The sequence below is a fragment of the Lichenostomus cassidix genome, unplaced genomic scaffold (assembly GCF_008360975.1).
Source record: "Lichenostomus cassidix isolate B80296 unplaced genomic scaffold, HeHo_3.0 HiC_scaffold_47, whole genome shotgun sequence".
Taxonomy (NCBI): Eukaryota; Metazoa; Chordata; class Aves; order Passeriformes; family Meliphagidae; genus Lichenostomus; species Lichenostomus cassidix.
In genome coordinates this window covers 712,453-727,973 of record NW_028147553.1, presented here as the reverse complement: position 1 = coordinate 727,973, position 15,521 = coordinate 712,453, and the positions used below count along the sequence as shown (strand labels likewise).

At 53.8% G+C, this 15,521-nt stretch overlaps 1 long non-coding RNA gene across 4 annotated transcripts in view; it reads left to right on the top strand.

Moving 5' to 3' along the window:
* LOC146422083 (uncharacterized) overlaps positions 1–15,521 on the top strand; it is a 163,964-nt gene that overhangs the window by 11,226 nt on the left and 137,217 nt on the right. Inside the window, exon 3 of one of the 4 annotated variants that reach the window (XR_014848362.1) lies at positions 8,986–9,049. The exons of 1 other annotated variant lie outside the window; for it this stretch is intronic. This is a non-coding gene — a long non-coding RNA (uncharacterized LOC146422083). Of the gene's footprint in view, positions 1–7,380; positions 7,403–8,325; positions 8,352–8,985; positions 9,050–15,521 lie in introns of those variants that run through there. 2 more of the 4 variants (XR_014848361.1, XR_014848364.1) reach the window with 2 other exon arrangements.

Sequence of the window (15,521 nt, the reverse complement as noted above, 5' to 3'; positions counted from 1 at the left end):
CCCCCGCCCACCGACCCCGCCCACCGACGTCACCACTGATCCCGCCCCCTGACTCCGCCCACCGACCCCGCCCACCGACGTCACCACTGATCCCGCCCCCTGACTCCGCCCACCGACCCCGCCCACCGACGTCACCGCCGACGTCACCGCCGACCCCGCCCACCGACTCCACCCACTCATTCTGCACTGTTTCTGCAGACCTTCTAACTGCTCTCCTGGATAGTGTACCATGGTTGGTGTCATTTTCGTACTTCCTGTACTTATTGTGCTTATCTTTGCTACTGTGCCTGTCATGACTGTATTGTTTGTGTCTGTTCTCCTATATGTGGTCAATGTTGTTCCTACCTTGTGCAGCATAATGACCACAATTGTGGTCATTATGGTCATCATTGTTCTCTTCTAGTACTGCTGATTGCTGTTGACATTGTCCTCATCGTCACGGGGGTGGGTATCTTCATTATGCTCGTATAGGTGCTTGCCCTCCTGCTGCAAAGTGTCTTAATTGTCTTCCTGACGGTTCTTGCCCTCCTGCTGCGAAGTGTCTTAATTGTGTAGGAGAAAAAAATCATACGTTCCTGTAAAAATGAAAATGGCAACTGAAGTTATTATGCAAATCACTGCCATTATGCTAATGAACCAACCCTAACTATGCTAAGCACAGACTCATTCATAAGGTAATCATCCCCATGATGCTAATGATAATATTTAGGCAAATGTTAGGCAGATGTGATTCTTCCCTATGCTAATGATATAGATGATACTAACTACCCTGACAATGCTGATTACACTAATTAGTCAAGCAACCCCTAATTATGCTAACAACCCTAATTATGGTAATCATCTTAAGCATGCTAACAACCCTAATTATGCTAACAACCCTAATTATGCTAACAACACCCCTAATTATGCTGAATACCCTGATTATGCCAACTACCCTCATGATGCTGATTACCCTACATAGGCTAACAGCTTTATATATGGTAACAACATTAATACTGCCAAGCATCTGAAAAACACTAACAACCTCATGATGCTAATTACCCCTAATCTTAAGCACTGTCATCTCTATTAATACTGTAACAACCCTAACCCTAGACACACCCCCCCCTGACCACCAGCCCTATTCACTGCACCTGGGCCCCTTCGCAACCCGAACCCTAGACCACGCCCCCTGACGACTCAGACCCGCCCCTTTGCAACCCGAACCCTAGACCACGCCCCCTGAACGCACCCCTAATCGTAACCCTAACCCTGATCCCTTGCACCTGAACGCACCCCCTAATCGTAACCCTAACCCTGATCCCTTGCACCTGATCCCTTGGCAATGTAGTGTCATATTACCCTCATCTATACCCTCACTGTAGCCCTAAAACCTGATCCCCTGCACCTGACCCCTTGGCCCTGTTCCCTCACCCTCATGGTGACCCTCATCCTCATCCTCACTGTAATGATGACTCCTGATCGCTATACCTGATCCCTTGACCCTGCTCCCTCACCCCACCCTCTTCCTCACCCTCACTATAAGCCTTTTACAGTACCCTATAACCCCTGATCCCTGCACCCGATCCCTTTACCCTACACCCCCACCCTCACCCGCGCTGTACCGAGCATGCGCGATACGGTGGACTACCAAAATGGCGTCGGCATCGCTCGAGCATGCGCGGTACCGTGGACTACCAAAATGGCGTCGGCATCGCTCGAGCATGCGCGGTACGGACGACAACCAAAATGGCGCCCGCATCGCTCGAGCATGCGCGATACGGTGGACTACCAAAATGGCGTCGGCATCGCTCGAGCATGCGCGGTACCGTGGACTACCAAAATGGCGTCGGCATCGCTCGAGCATGCGCGGTACGGACGACAACCAAAATGGCGCCCGCATCGCTCGAGCATGCGCGGTACGGACGACGGCCAAAATGGCGTCGGCTGGCTCGAGCATGCGCAGTTGTGACGCGTTCGAAAAGGGCGGCCGCGGGGGTATTCTCAGGGGGTTTAGGAACGTACCTGGCTGCCAGAACGAAATGCGCACCCCGAGAGTGCCGCCGCGGCGGCTCGCGAGCCTTGCGGGCTTGCGGGAAAGAGCGACGGCGCGGTCGGGGCGGGGGGAGCTGCCGAGATCCCTGCGTTCAGGGATACGCACCGGCGCCGTCGGCCGAACGGCGGCCACGCCCCTCGGCGCCCCGGCCCGCCCCTGGCCGCCAAGCCCCGCCCCGGCCCGCCCCTCTCCGCCCCGGCCCGCCTCTCCCCGCCCCTCGGCTCCGAGCCCCTCAAGAGGGGCCCCCCGGCGCCGCCCGCGAGACCCCTAGGAGCACCAGCGGCGGACGAGGAGCGGCGGAGCGGCGGCGGCTACGGTGAGGCAGCGGAAGGTGAGCGCCGGCGGCGGCCGGGCGGCGGCGGGAGCGGAGGGGCGGAGGGGCGGCGGAGCACCGGCCGCGGAGCGCCCGGCGGCGGCGGCGGGAGCGGACGAGCGGCGGAGAACCAGCCGCGGAGCGCCGGCGGCGGCCCAGCGCCGCCCGACGCTCGGGAGCGGGCGGCGGCGCGGCGGGGCGGAGGAGCACGGCGCGGAGCGCGGCGGCAGCGGCGGGAGCGGACGAGCGCGGAGAACCGGCCGCAGAGCGCCAGCGGCGGCGCGCGACGCTCGGGAGCCGGGCGGCCGGCAGCGGCGCGGAGGGGCGGAGGAGCACCGGCCGCCGGAGAGGCCCGGCGGCGCGGCGGGGAGCGGGCGGCGCAGAGACCGGCCGCGGAGCGCGGCGGCCAAGCGCCGCCGGCAGCTCGGCAGCGGCGCGGCGGCGGGAGCGGACGGCGGCGGAGAACCGGCCGCGGCGCGGGAGCGGACGAAGCGGCGGAGAACCGGCCGCGGAGCGCCGGCGGCGGCCGGCGGCGGCGGCGGGGCAGCGGCGGTGGACTGCCGGCGGCGGCCGAGCGGCGACGGCGCTCCGCGGCTGAGTGCCGGCTGCGGCGGAGCTGCGGGAGAGGTGGCGGAGCGGCGCCGGTGGAGCGGCGGGGGCGGCGGCGTGGGCGGCGGCGGCGACGGCGGAGCGCCGGCGGACTGCAGGTGAAGCCGGCGGCGACCCCGGTCGAGAGGCCGGTGGAGGCTGGGGGGTCTGTTGCGCGCAGAGCGGTACAGGTTTCCTGAGTCGCCGGGGGAGCGGCGGCGCCTGCCGCCGAGGGGGGGGGGCGGCGGCAGCGGCGGCAGCAGCACTCGCCGCCGCCGATAGACAGTGGTGGGGGACCCGCCCGCCCGGGCTGCGTCTCCGGGGAGGGGAGGTGGATGTCCCGGCGGCGGCAGCAGTTTGTTTGCGGCGCAAAGGAAACGGGGACGGCCAGCCTCAGCTGCATCCCCGTGCCGGGAGTCTGGGGGGGGGGGCCACGCCGGCCGCGGCCGCGTCCTGGCGCCGGGAAGGGGGGGGGGCGCGGGCGGCGGCGGCAGCGTCCCCGCGCCGGGAACGGGACGGGGGGGGCACCGACGGCGGCGGCCGCGTCCCCGCACCGGGTCCTGCGCGCTCGCGGCCCGGCTGCTCGGGTGTCTGCGGCACGGACTGACTGCGGGCTGTGGGGGCTGTCCGGTCAGCGCGGCGCCTGGGCAGGTAAGAAGGAGATACTGGAAAACAGCACGTGCTCCACACTGAGTGGCACACACATACAGGAACGTCGGGGACGATGGAACGGGCAGGGAGTGGAGGACCTGCAGCGGCTGGCCACCGCGAGGCGTGGGTGGAGCCGGTCTTCGGGGCGCTCGGGTGGAGGCTGAGCCGGGACGCTGTGCAGGTGGAGCGGCTGCTGCCGGGACGGGAGAGTGCATAGCCCTGTTGTGTGGGCTCTGGTGCTTTCGGTGTGTTTACCAGGACCTTGAGATGGAATAGTCGCTCCTTTCAGAAAAATGCATTTTTTGGAACACTAGGTATGGCTTCTGGACTTTCGCACAGATGTACGAGCTGTTCGGCTGATGAGCATCACCACCCCCAGAAACACCTGGAGATGGTTACCTGATGAGCATCACCACCCCCAGAAACACCTGGAGACGGTTGCCTGATGAGCATCACCACCCCCAGAAACACCTGCTGACGGTTGCCTGAGGAGCAGCAACCCGGTAAGCAGCAGCTGAGTATAATAATATATCTAGTATATGTATGTTACATCAATTTTATGTATTTTATGTGGATATATGAAATATAGATATTATACATATCATATTTGTCTATAAAATGGGTAGTAGGTAATAGATATTATCTGTTGGCTATATCATATGTGGTATATATGAAATATATGGAATGTATGTTAGATATTATACATATAATATATATGTTATATAATGGAATTCATATATTTGTATATGTTACTATATGTCTTATGTCTTGCATAGTATATATACATTTTATTTATAATATATATTATATGTAGAAATATATATAATTTGGTAATGGGAAAAAAAAAAAAAAGACAGGAAAAAAAGGAAAAAGCACGGATGCTAGGGAACAGAGATGCAGCCAAGGTGGCATGCTCCCTTTAAAAAAAAAAATAAAAAAAAAAAAAAAAATTAATTTAAAGGCAGCATGGCAGAGGAAAGTGAAAAGACATTGAGCAAACAAACCAAAAGCACATGGAACCGAAAAATAGAAGGTGGCACGAGCTGTACGTGAGGAGCAAAGCATTGAAATGAAGGTGGAAAACCAAGGCAAGTAAAAACCATCAGATATGTACGTGACTGCAGAGGCTAAGGGAATGTTTGTACTTGTCAAAGATGGTAAGTAGGCACACAGGGGTAAGAATGAAGTCATTGTTTCCTGGTTTGGGTACTTCCTTGCTGTTCAAGTGCCTGGTAATGGGATGCAGATGTAGCAGACAGCTAAGTTTTTTACTGTCTCTCTTCTAGACAGGTTTCTTTGAACATCACAAAGTTCTCCGAGGGGAATGGCTTAGAAATGCAACACGGCAGCCTGGAAGGGAGGTGAGTCCGCTCCTACGGCGTCCCGTTGTGCGCAGGTACTGTTCATGAAGGAGCTTATAACATTTTGTACAAATGCCTGTGAAGGAAATGATGTGGAGAAGACATACTCAGGCAGTGGGTCCTGTCACTGTCACCTGTCAGTAGGTACGAGAGACAGAAGGAGAGAGAGAGAGAAGAGAAGAGAGGAAAGGAAGATTGGAAGGACAGGTAGGGACACATAACAGGACAGCGACAGAGCATATGACCGGGCCGTGGTTCCCGGCGGGCGTTGTGATGTGGCTTAATTCCTTCGGGGAAGGCGTGCGCCGATGCCCGGGCCTGTCCCCCTGCTAAAACTGGGTCGGTGTCTGGCGGCGGGCTCCAGATCTGTCGATGCGAATGCGGTGCTGTGGTGCCAGGCCTAGGCCTGCGGACAGTGTGCGATGCGTCAGGAAATGCTGCTAGGTAACTGTGAGGGGAAAATGGCGTGGCTGAGGACTGTGGGGCTGGGGGAGGCTTTCCACAGGTGGGCCAAAGAGGATAGCTGTGGCCTGCGTGAGACGGGAGCTTATCACGTGGATCCCGAGGGCTCCCGTTCCCCCCTGAGCTGCTGGACGCTGTGTACAAACCCGCTTCCTGCGGGCATATCCTCTTCGCCCGCTGCATACTGAGGCCTAGAAGATTTGAAGTGGAGCTGCTGGCTTTGATTTAAGTGCATACATACACAGCTGTCCCACAAGGTGAGATGACCTAGGAATAATTTTTCATGCTTGTAATGTGCAAAGCAGCTGTGTGCAGGGAGCCTTTTGGATGGAGTTGTATATGGATGTTCGGTTGAGAAAGATTTATGAGTCTATGACAGAAATCCCTGAAGTGGAATTTGATGTGTATTTCATGTGGATCTTTTGGTGACTGTATTCGTGTGTTTCACAGGGCTGCCTTCATTGCGAGGCTACTGCGTCCGTGTGGAGCTACATCTGCTGGCACTGGCTGTGATTGTCAAGGCACACGTGGAGAACAAAGTGTCCTGCTGGAGCCTCCACCTCTGCCTGTCCTCTGGACGTGGATAAGGGAAGGTATGTGTCGTGTTTAAAATGTGTCAGAGTTGCCGTACTGCACGGTATGTGTTGCTGAGAAGCGGACGTGGAGCATTTTTGCTTTCATCCCTGTTTAGGCAGGCATTTGGTAGCGAGATGGATAAGTGCCAAGAGATATGTGTGTGCATACACATCATCGTGCACAGCGTGTTTACAAGCTTGGTGCAATAACTGTGGCACCTGTGAGTGGTAAGTGACGTGTGCGAGACGTGGGAGGAAGGTACTGGAAAGCATGGCAGTTCTGTGGGGAAGAAGTGCTACAAAGGCGATGGCCTTGAAATGCGAGGTAGCGGGCTGCAAGTGGGGTGACTGCACTCCTACAGTGGCCTGAAGTGTTCACACAGTGGTCCTGATGAAAGTGAAAACGTGCAGAGGATACCCTCACACAGTGTGTCCTCTCACTTGGATTTCTTTCTAGGTATGAGACGCGAGGAGTGACAAAAAGACGCCAGGAAAGAAAAAAAAAGAGAGTGGAAAAGAGAAGACATGCCTGCACAGAAAGGCTCACAGACCTATGGCAGCACTGCGTGGGTCCTGAGGGCACCGTGACGTCAGGTAATGGACCCCGTAGCCACGGGACGGTGGCCGGAGTTGTCCCCCTGGGAAAGTGGGCTCAGTGTGTGGCAGCAGGCTCAGCATCTGTTGCTCCATATGCACTGCTGTGGTATGTGGCCTAGCACTGCAGACAGTGTGGAATGGATTGAAAACACCCTATAAGGTGCCTGTGACATAGGAAATGGCAAGCTTATGTCATGTAAGGGTGGGTGAGGCTTCCCACAGCTGAGGCAAAGAGGATAGATGTCTGTGGCACGGGAGCGGAGCTTACGGCAGGTACCCGAAGGCCTCCTGCTTCCCCCTGAGGTGGGGGAGAGTATGTACAAACCTAGTTCCTGCCAGCATGTACGAGCCTGGATCCTGCGAGCATTTACTGTTCGCCCGCTGCATGCTGAGGCCTGGACAATTCAGAGGGCGTTCTCGGGCTTGGGCATTATTGCCTACACGCCTGTCCCGGACGGTGAGATGGCTGAGAAGTAATTCTCCGTGAATATAACAAGGTGGCTGCCTGTCAGTGCAAAGTATCTGTCTTGAGGGAGGCCTGTGGATGGAGATCTGTGGGAATGATGGAGTGAGGAAGGATGATGAATGTGTGACAGCAATCCCTGAAATGGAATGGTATGTGGGTGTTCAGGTCAGTACATACTATGATTACATGGCAAAAAAAGACCGTGAGTGGCTTAGTGAGAAGGATCAAGTCTGTCAAATGACAGAGAAGGGGGTGATGAGGGGGTTCCTGATTGTATAAGACTGTTGTAAAAGCTTTAGGAAAGAAGGCAGCTTGAAATGTCTTGCTGACAGGTATGGCAAGGGATGTACAGGGTCAGTGACGGTATTTGTGTGTTTCACAGGGCTGCCTGCATTGCAAGGGTAATGCATCCATATGGAGCAACATGTGCTGGCACAGGGTGGGATTGTGAAGGCAGACATTTAGAAGAAAGTGCCCAGCTGGAGCCTTCACATCGGGATGTCCTCTGATGTGAATATGGGAAGGTATGTTTGGTATTTAAAGAGTGTCATAGTATACATAGCAGGAGGTATGTCTTGGTGAGAAACAAACACAGAGCACCTGAGTTCTCATACATGTTGAGGCAGAGGTTTGGAACAGAAATAGAGAGGTGCCAAGAGATATTCAGTGTGCATACAGAAAACTATGCAGGGTGCGTTTACAAGCTGCATGCAAAAATTGTGACACCTGTGAGTTGCAAGTGACCCCTCTAAGAGATCGGAGGTAGGTGCTTGAAGGGATTACAGTTCTGTGCAAAGTGTTACAAAGGAAATGGCTTGGAATGCAAAGTAGCACGCTGGGTGTGAGGTGAGTGCACTCATGCGGTAGCCTGTTGTGTTTCCATACTGCTGTTCATGACAATGACAAGGGTGTCTATAAACACCTCAGAATGAAATGAGGGGCAAAGGACACCTTCACACTGTGTGTCCTCTCCCTTGGATTTGCTCATAGGTATGAGACACGAGGAGCAAAAGAGGACAGAAAAAGAGCGGTGGAACAACAGATGGCCTCACAGCCAGGGACAGGAACAAAGCTTTATCGGCACTGCGTGAGTCACCGCAGCATCGTGACATCGATTCGTGGACCCTGAAGCGATGGCACTGTGCCCAGGCCTGTCCCCCCGGGCGAGTGGGATCGGTGAGTTGCAGCAGACTCCACATCTCTTGCTTTCAATGCACTGCTGTGGTATGTGGCCTAGCACTGTGCAGGGCCCCTCATGAGTAGAAAGGGCCTGTAAGGTGCCTGTGACGTGAAAATGGCACGGTTATTTCATGTGCGGCTGGGTGAGGCTTTCCACGGGGGGGCCAAAGAGGATGCTTGTGTATTGCGTGAGACCGCAGCTTACCGCACGTACCCCGAGGCCTCCCGATCCGCCCTGAGCTGCGGGACGGTCTGTACGAACCCGGTTCCTGCAGGCACATCCTCCTCGCCCGCTGCATACTGAGGCCTAGTGGATTTGCTGTGCAGCTCCTGGCTCGGGTCTTAGTGCATACACAGCTGTCCCAGAAGGTGAGATGACCTAGGAATAATTTTCCATCCGTGTAAAGAGCGGGCCCATTGTCCCTGCAAAGCGGCAGTGTGCAGGGACACTTGTGGATGGAGTGGTATATGGATGTTTGCTGAGCAAGGACAAGCAGTGTGTGACAATTATCCCTGAAATGGAATGCTATGTGGATGTTTGGGCCACTGCAGATTCTGAGTATGTCACAAGAGACCCACAGAGTGGCTTAGTGAGAAAGATGAAGTATGTGAAATGACACAGAAGGGGGTAATGAGGGGATTCATGATTGTATAAGAGTGTTAGAAAAGCTGTAGGAAAGAAGGTGGCCATAAATGTCTCGCTGACAGGGATGGGCAGGGATGGACGGTGTCAGTGACGGGATTTGTGTGTTTCACAGGGATGCCTGTGTCACAATGGTGCTGCATCCATGTGGAGCTACATGTGCTGGCACTGGGTGTGACAGTGAAGATGGAAATGGAGAAGAATCTGTCCTGTTGGAGCACACAGTTGTGGCTGTCCTACAGATGTGGATATGGGAAGGTATGTGTTGTGTTTCAGAAGTGTTGCAGTTGCCATAGTAGGAGGCATGCATTGCTGAGAAGCAAAAGCGGAGGGGTTGAGGTATTGTACGTGCTGAGGCAGAGATTGGAGAGTGAAAGTGAGAAATGCAAAGAGATCCTCTGTGCGCATGTAGAGAATTGTGCGAGGTGTGTTGATAGACTGGGTGCGGTACTTGTGAGATGACACCTGTGATTTGTAAGTGCCATGGGTAAGACATGGGAGGTAGGTGCTGCAAGGAATTGGAGTTCTGAACAGAAAGAGTGCTACGATGGAAATGGCTTTGCAATGCAACACGGTAGGCTGCAACTAAGTCCACTCCTACAGTGTCCTCCTGTGTGTACATAGTTGTTTTGATGGAATTTGTGACATTCTGTAGAAATAGCAGTGGAGGAATGAATATGCAAAGGAGATGCTCAGACAGTGTGTCCTCTCACTGTCATTTGTTAGTAGGTATAAGGCACAAGCACAAAGCAATGTGAGCAGTCCATGGGTCCCAGGAGCATCCTGAGGTAGGTTAATATAGCCCGAAGTCATGGGCCGATGGCCAGGCCTGTCCCCCTGGCAAAGCAGGGGCAGCATCTTGCAGCAGGCTGCAGCTGTGTGAATATATATGCCATGCTGCAGTGAAAGGCCTATCACTGCAGAGCATGTAGAAGGCATTGAAAGACCCTGTAAGGTAAGTGTGACATGAAAATGGCATGGTTATGGCATGGGGGGATGCGTGAAGATTTCCACAGGTGGGCCAGGGAGGGTAGATGTTTATGGGCTGTAAGCACAGATGACAGCATGTAGGCAAAGGCCTCCTGTTCCCCCCTCAGCTGGGGGACAGTGGGTAGAAACCTGCTTCCTGCAAGGGTATCCTCTGGACCTGCTGCATGCTGAGGCTTCCACAGCTTGGAGTGCAGCTGCAGGCTTTGACCTCTTGCAGAAGGTGAGATGAGCGAGGAATAATTTTCCCTGGATTTGATCAGATAGCTAGCTAGCTAGCTAGCTAGCTAGCTAGCTAGCTAGGTGGCTGGTTGGCTGGCTGGTTGGCTGGCTGGCTGGTGGGCTGGCTGGCTGGCTGGCTGGCTAGCTAGCTGGCTGGCAGGCTGGCTGGTTGGTTGGCTGGCTGGCTGGCTGGCTGGCTGGCAGTCAGTCAGTCAGTCACAGCAAAGTAGCTGTCTTAAGGGAGACTGGTGAATAGAGGTGTATATGAATGTTTTGCTGAAGAAGAATGATGAGTACATGATAACCCTCCCTGGAATGGAATGGTACGTGGAGGTTTGGCTCAGGAAGTAGGAGGAGTATAGAACAAGAAAGCCTGGGAGCAGGTAAGTGACAAGGATGAAGTAGGTGAATGGGCTTAGAAGAAGGCACGGATGGGGTTATGGATTGTAGAAGAGGCTTGCAAAAGCTGGAGGAAAGAACATGTCTTGAACTGTCTTGGTGACAAGGAACACACAGGGATGTACAGGTTGCAGTAACAGCCTTTGTGTGTTTCACAGGGTTGCCTGTATTGCAAGGACACTACATCCGTGTGGAGCTCCGTGGACTGGCACTCGGTGTGATTGTCAAGGCAGAAATGGCAAAGAATCTGTCCTCGGGGAGCATGCAGCTCTGGCTGTCCTAAGCATGCTGATATGAGAAGGTATGTGTCACGTTTCAAAAGTGTTGCACTTGCCGGAGCAGGAGGCATGGATTCCTGAGAAGCAAGCATGGAGCACTTGAATTTTGCTACATGCTCAGGCATAGATTTGAGAGTGAAAGAGAAAAGCACAAAGAGATACTGTGTGCACATAGGGAGAGTGATACTGTATGCACATAGGCAGAGATGCACAGGTCGTGTTTACAGGCTCGCTGCAGTAATTGTGAGACCTGTGAGGTGTAAGTGGCATGTGTAAGACACGGTAAGACATGTCTAGGAGGTCGATGTTGCAAAGAATTGCAGTTATGAGCAGAAAGGCTGCTACGAAGGCAATGGCTTTGAAATGCAGGACGGCAGGCCCAAAAGTGATGGAAATCCACTCCTACAGCGCCCTCTGGTGTCGAGGTACTGTTTCTGATGGAACTTGGGACGTTCTCTAGAAATACCTGGGAAGGAATGGATGTGCAAAGGAGACCCTGACAGGTTGTGCCCTGTCACTGGCATCTGGTCTTAGGTTTGAAAGACACAAGGACAGAGAGGAAGAGAAAAAGAAGAGGGGAGGGACAGGTAGGGCCACAGGAACAAACATGGACAAAGCAGTGTGAGAGATCCACAGGTCCCGGGGCCATCCCGAGGTGGGTTAATGTAGCCTGAAGTCATGGGTCGATGGCCAGGCCTGTCCCCCTGGCAAAGCAGGGGCAGCATCTTGCCGCAGGCTGCAGATGTGTGGATATACATGCATTGCTGCGGTGCAAGGCCTAGCACTGCACAGCATGTGGAATGCATTGAAACACCCTGTAAGGTAACTGTGACATGCAAATGGTATGGTTATGGCATGTGGAACTGGATGGGGATTTGCACAGGTGGGCCAAGGAGGGTAGATGTTTATGGCCTGGCAGCAGACGTGACAGCATGTACGCAAAGGCCTCCTGTTCCCCCCTGAGCTTGGGGACATTGGGTACAAACCTACTTCCTGCAAGCAGATCCTCTTTGCTCGGTGCACGCTGAAGCTTGGACCATTTGGAGTGCAGCTGCAGGCTTGGACCTCTCGCAGAAGGTGACAGGAATGAGGAATAATTTTCCCTGAATGTGATCAGCTAGCTAGCTAGCTAGCTAGGTAGCTAGCTAGGTAGGTAGGTGGCTGGCTCACTGTCACTCCGTGAGTGAGTAAGTGCAAAGTAGCTGTCTTGAGGAAGACTGGTGGATACAGGTGGATATGAGTGTTTAGGTGAAGACGAATGATGACTATGTGATAACCCTCCCTGGAATGGAATGCTACGTGGATTTTTGGGTCAGGAAGTAGGAGGAGTATGGAACAGGAAAGCCTGGCAGTGGGTTGGTGACAAGGATGAAGTAGCTGAATGGGCATAGAAGGAGGCACTGAGCGGGTTATGGATGGTAGAGAAGTGTTGCAAAAGCTGGAGGAAAGAATGTGGCTTGAACTGTCTCTGTGACAAGGAACATGCAGGGATGTACAGGTTGCAGCAACAGTATTTCTGTGTTTCACCAGGTTCCCTGTATGACAAGGGCACGACATGCATGTGGAGCTCCATGGGCTGGCACGTGGTTTGAGTGTCAAGGCAGAAATGGAGAAGAATCTGTCCTCGGGGAGCGTGCAGCTCTGGCTGTCCTAAGTATGCTGATATGAGAAGGTACGTGTCACGTTTCAAAAGTGTTGCACTTGCCAGAGCAGGAGGCATGGATTCCTGAGAAGCAAGCATGGAGCACTTGAATTTTGCTACATGCTCAGGCATAGATTAGAGAGTGAAAGAGAAAAGTACAAAGACATACTGCGTGCACATAGGAAGAGTGATACTGTATGCACATGGGGAGAGTTGTACAGGTCGTGTTTACAGGCTCACTGCAGTAATTGTGAGACCTGTGAGGTGTGAGTGGCATGTGTAAGACACGGTAAGACATGTGTAAGACGTGGGTGTTGCAAAGAATTACAGTTCTGAGCAGAAAGGGTGCTACGAAGGCAAGGGCTTTGAAATGCAGGACGGCAGGCCCAAAAGTGATGGAAATCCACTCCTACAGCGCCCTCTCGTGTCAAGGTAGTGTTTCTGATGGAACTTGGGATGTTCTCTATAAATAACTGGAAAGGAGTGGATGTGCAAAGGAGACCCTCACATGTTGTGTCCTGTCAATGGCATGTGGTCTTAGATTTGAAAGCCACGAGGACAGAGAGGAAGGGAAAAAGAGGAGAGGAGGGACAGGTAGGGCCACAGGAACGAACAGAGACACAGCAACAGGAGCGGTCCATAGGTCCCGGGGGCATCCTGAGGTGGCTTAATATAGCCCGAAGTCTTGGGCCGATGGCCAGGCCTGTCACCCTGGCAAAGCAGGGTCAGCATCTTGCAGTAGGCTGCAGATCTGTGGATTTATATGCAGTGCTGCCATGAAAGGCCTAGCACTGCACAGCATGTGGAATGCATAAAAAGACCCTGTAAGGTAACTGTGACATGAAAATGGCATGTGTGTAGCATGTGGGGCTGGATGAGGGTTTGCACACGTGGGCCACAGAGGGTAGATGTTTATGGGCTGTAAGCACAGATGACAGCATGTAGGCAAAGGCCTCCTGTTCCCCCCTGTCCTGGGGGACAGTGGGTACTAACCTGCTTCCTGCAAGGGTATCCTCTGGACCTGCTGCATGCTGAGGCTTCCACAGCTTGGAGTGCAGCTGCAGGCTTTGACCTCTTGCAGAAGGTGAGATGACTGAGGAATAATTTTCCCTGGATTTGATCAGATAGCTAGCTAGCTGGCTGGCTGGCTGGCTGGCTGGCTGGCTGGCTACCTAGCTAGCTGGCTGGCTGGCTGGCTGGCTGGCTGGCTGGCTGGCTGGCTGGCTGGCTGCTTGGTTGGTTGGCTGGCTGGCTGGCTGGCTGGCTGGCAGGCTGGCTGGCTGGCTATCAGTCAGTCAGTCAGTCAGTCACAGCAAAGTAGCTGTCTTTAGGGAGACTGGTAAATAGAGGTGTATATGAATGTTTTGCTGAAGAAGAATGATGAGTACGTGATAACCCTCCCTGGAATGGAATGGTACATGGAGGTTTGGGTCAGGAAGTAGGAGGAGTATAGAACAAGAAAGCCTGGGAGCAGGTAAGTGACGAGGATGAAGTAGGTGCATGGGCTTAGAAGAAGGCACTGATGGGGTTATGCATTGTAGAAGAGGCTTGCAAAAGCTGTAGGAAAGAACATGTCTTGAACTGTCTCGGTGACAAGGAACGCGCAGGGATGTACAGGTTGCAGTAACAGCCTTTCTGTGTTTCACAGGGTTGCCTGTATTGCAAGGACGCTACATCCATGTGGAGCTCCATGGGCTGCCACTCGGTGTGATTGTCAAGGCGGAAATGGCAAAGAATCTGTCCTCGGGGAGCATGTAGCTCTGGCTGTCCTAAGTATGCTGATATGAGAAGGTATGTATCACGTTTCAAAAGTGTTGCACTTGCCAGAGCAGGAGGCATGGATTCCTGAGTAGCAAGCATAGAGCAGTTGAATTTTGCTACATGTTCAGGCATAGATTTCACAGTGAAAGAGAAAAGTACAAAGAGATACTGTGTGCACATAGGGGGAGGGATACTGTATGCACATAGGGAGAGTTGTACGGGTCGTGTTTACAGGCTCACTGCAGTAATTGTGAGACCTGTGAGGTCTAAGTGGCATGTGTAAGACACGGTAAGACATGTGTAAGACGTGGGTGTGGCAAAGAATTGCAGTTCTGAGCAGAAAGGCTGCTACGAAGGCAATGGCTTTGAAATGCAGGACGGCAGGCCCAAAAGGGATGGAAATCCACTCCTACAGCGCCCTCTGTTGTCGAGGTAGTGTTTCTGATGGAACTTGGGACGTTCTCTACAAATACCTGGGAAGGAATGGATGTGCAAAGGAGACCCTCGCACGGTGTGTCCTGTCAGTGGCATCTGGTCTTAGGTTTGAAAGACACAAGGACAGAGAGGAAGAGAAAAAGAAGAGAGGAGGGACAGGTAGGGCCACAGGAACAAACAGGGACAAAGCAATGGGAGCGGTCCATAGGTCCCGGGGCCATCCCGAGGTGGGTTAATGTAGCCTGAAGTCATGGGTCGATGGCCAGGCCTGTCCCCCTGGCAAAGCAGGGGCAGCGTCTTGCCGCAGGCTGCAGATGTGTGCATATACATGCGTTGCTGCAGTGCAAGGCCTAGCACTGCACAGCGTGTGGAATGCATTGAAACACCCTGTAAGGTAACTGTGACATGCAAATGGTATGTTTATGGCACGTGGGGCTGGATGAGGATTTGCACGGGTGGGCCAAGGAGGGTAGATATTTATGGCCTGGCAGCAGACATGACAGCATGTGGGCAAAGGCCTCCTGTTCCCCCCTGAGCTGGGGGACAGTGGGTACTAACCTACTTCCTGCAAGCAGATCCTCTTTGCTCGGTGCACGCTGAAGCTTGCACCATTTGGAGTGCAGCTCCAGGCTTGGACCTCTCGCAGAAGGTGACATGACTGAGGAATGATTTTCCCTAGATGTGATCAGCTAGCTAGCTAGCTAGCTAGCTAGCTAGCTAGGTAGGTGGCTGGCTCACTGTCAGTCCATGAGTGAGTAAGTGCCAAGTAGCTGTCTTGAGGAAGACTGGTGGATACAGGTATATATGAATGCTTAGGTGAAGACGAATGATGACTATGTGATAACCATCCCTGGAATGGAATTGGACGTGGATTTTTGGGTCAGGAAGTAGGAGGAGTATGGAACAGGAAAGCCTGGGAGTGGGTTG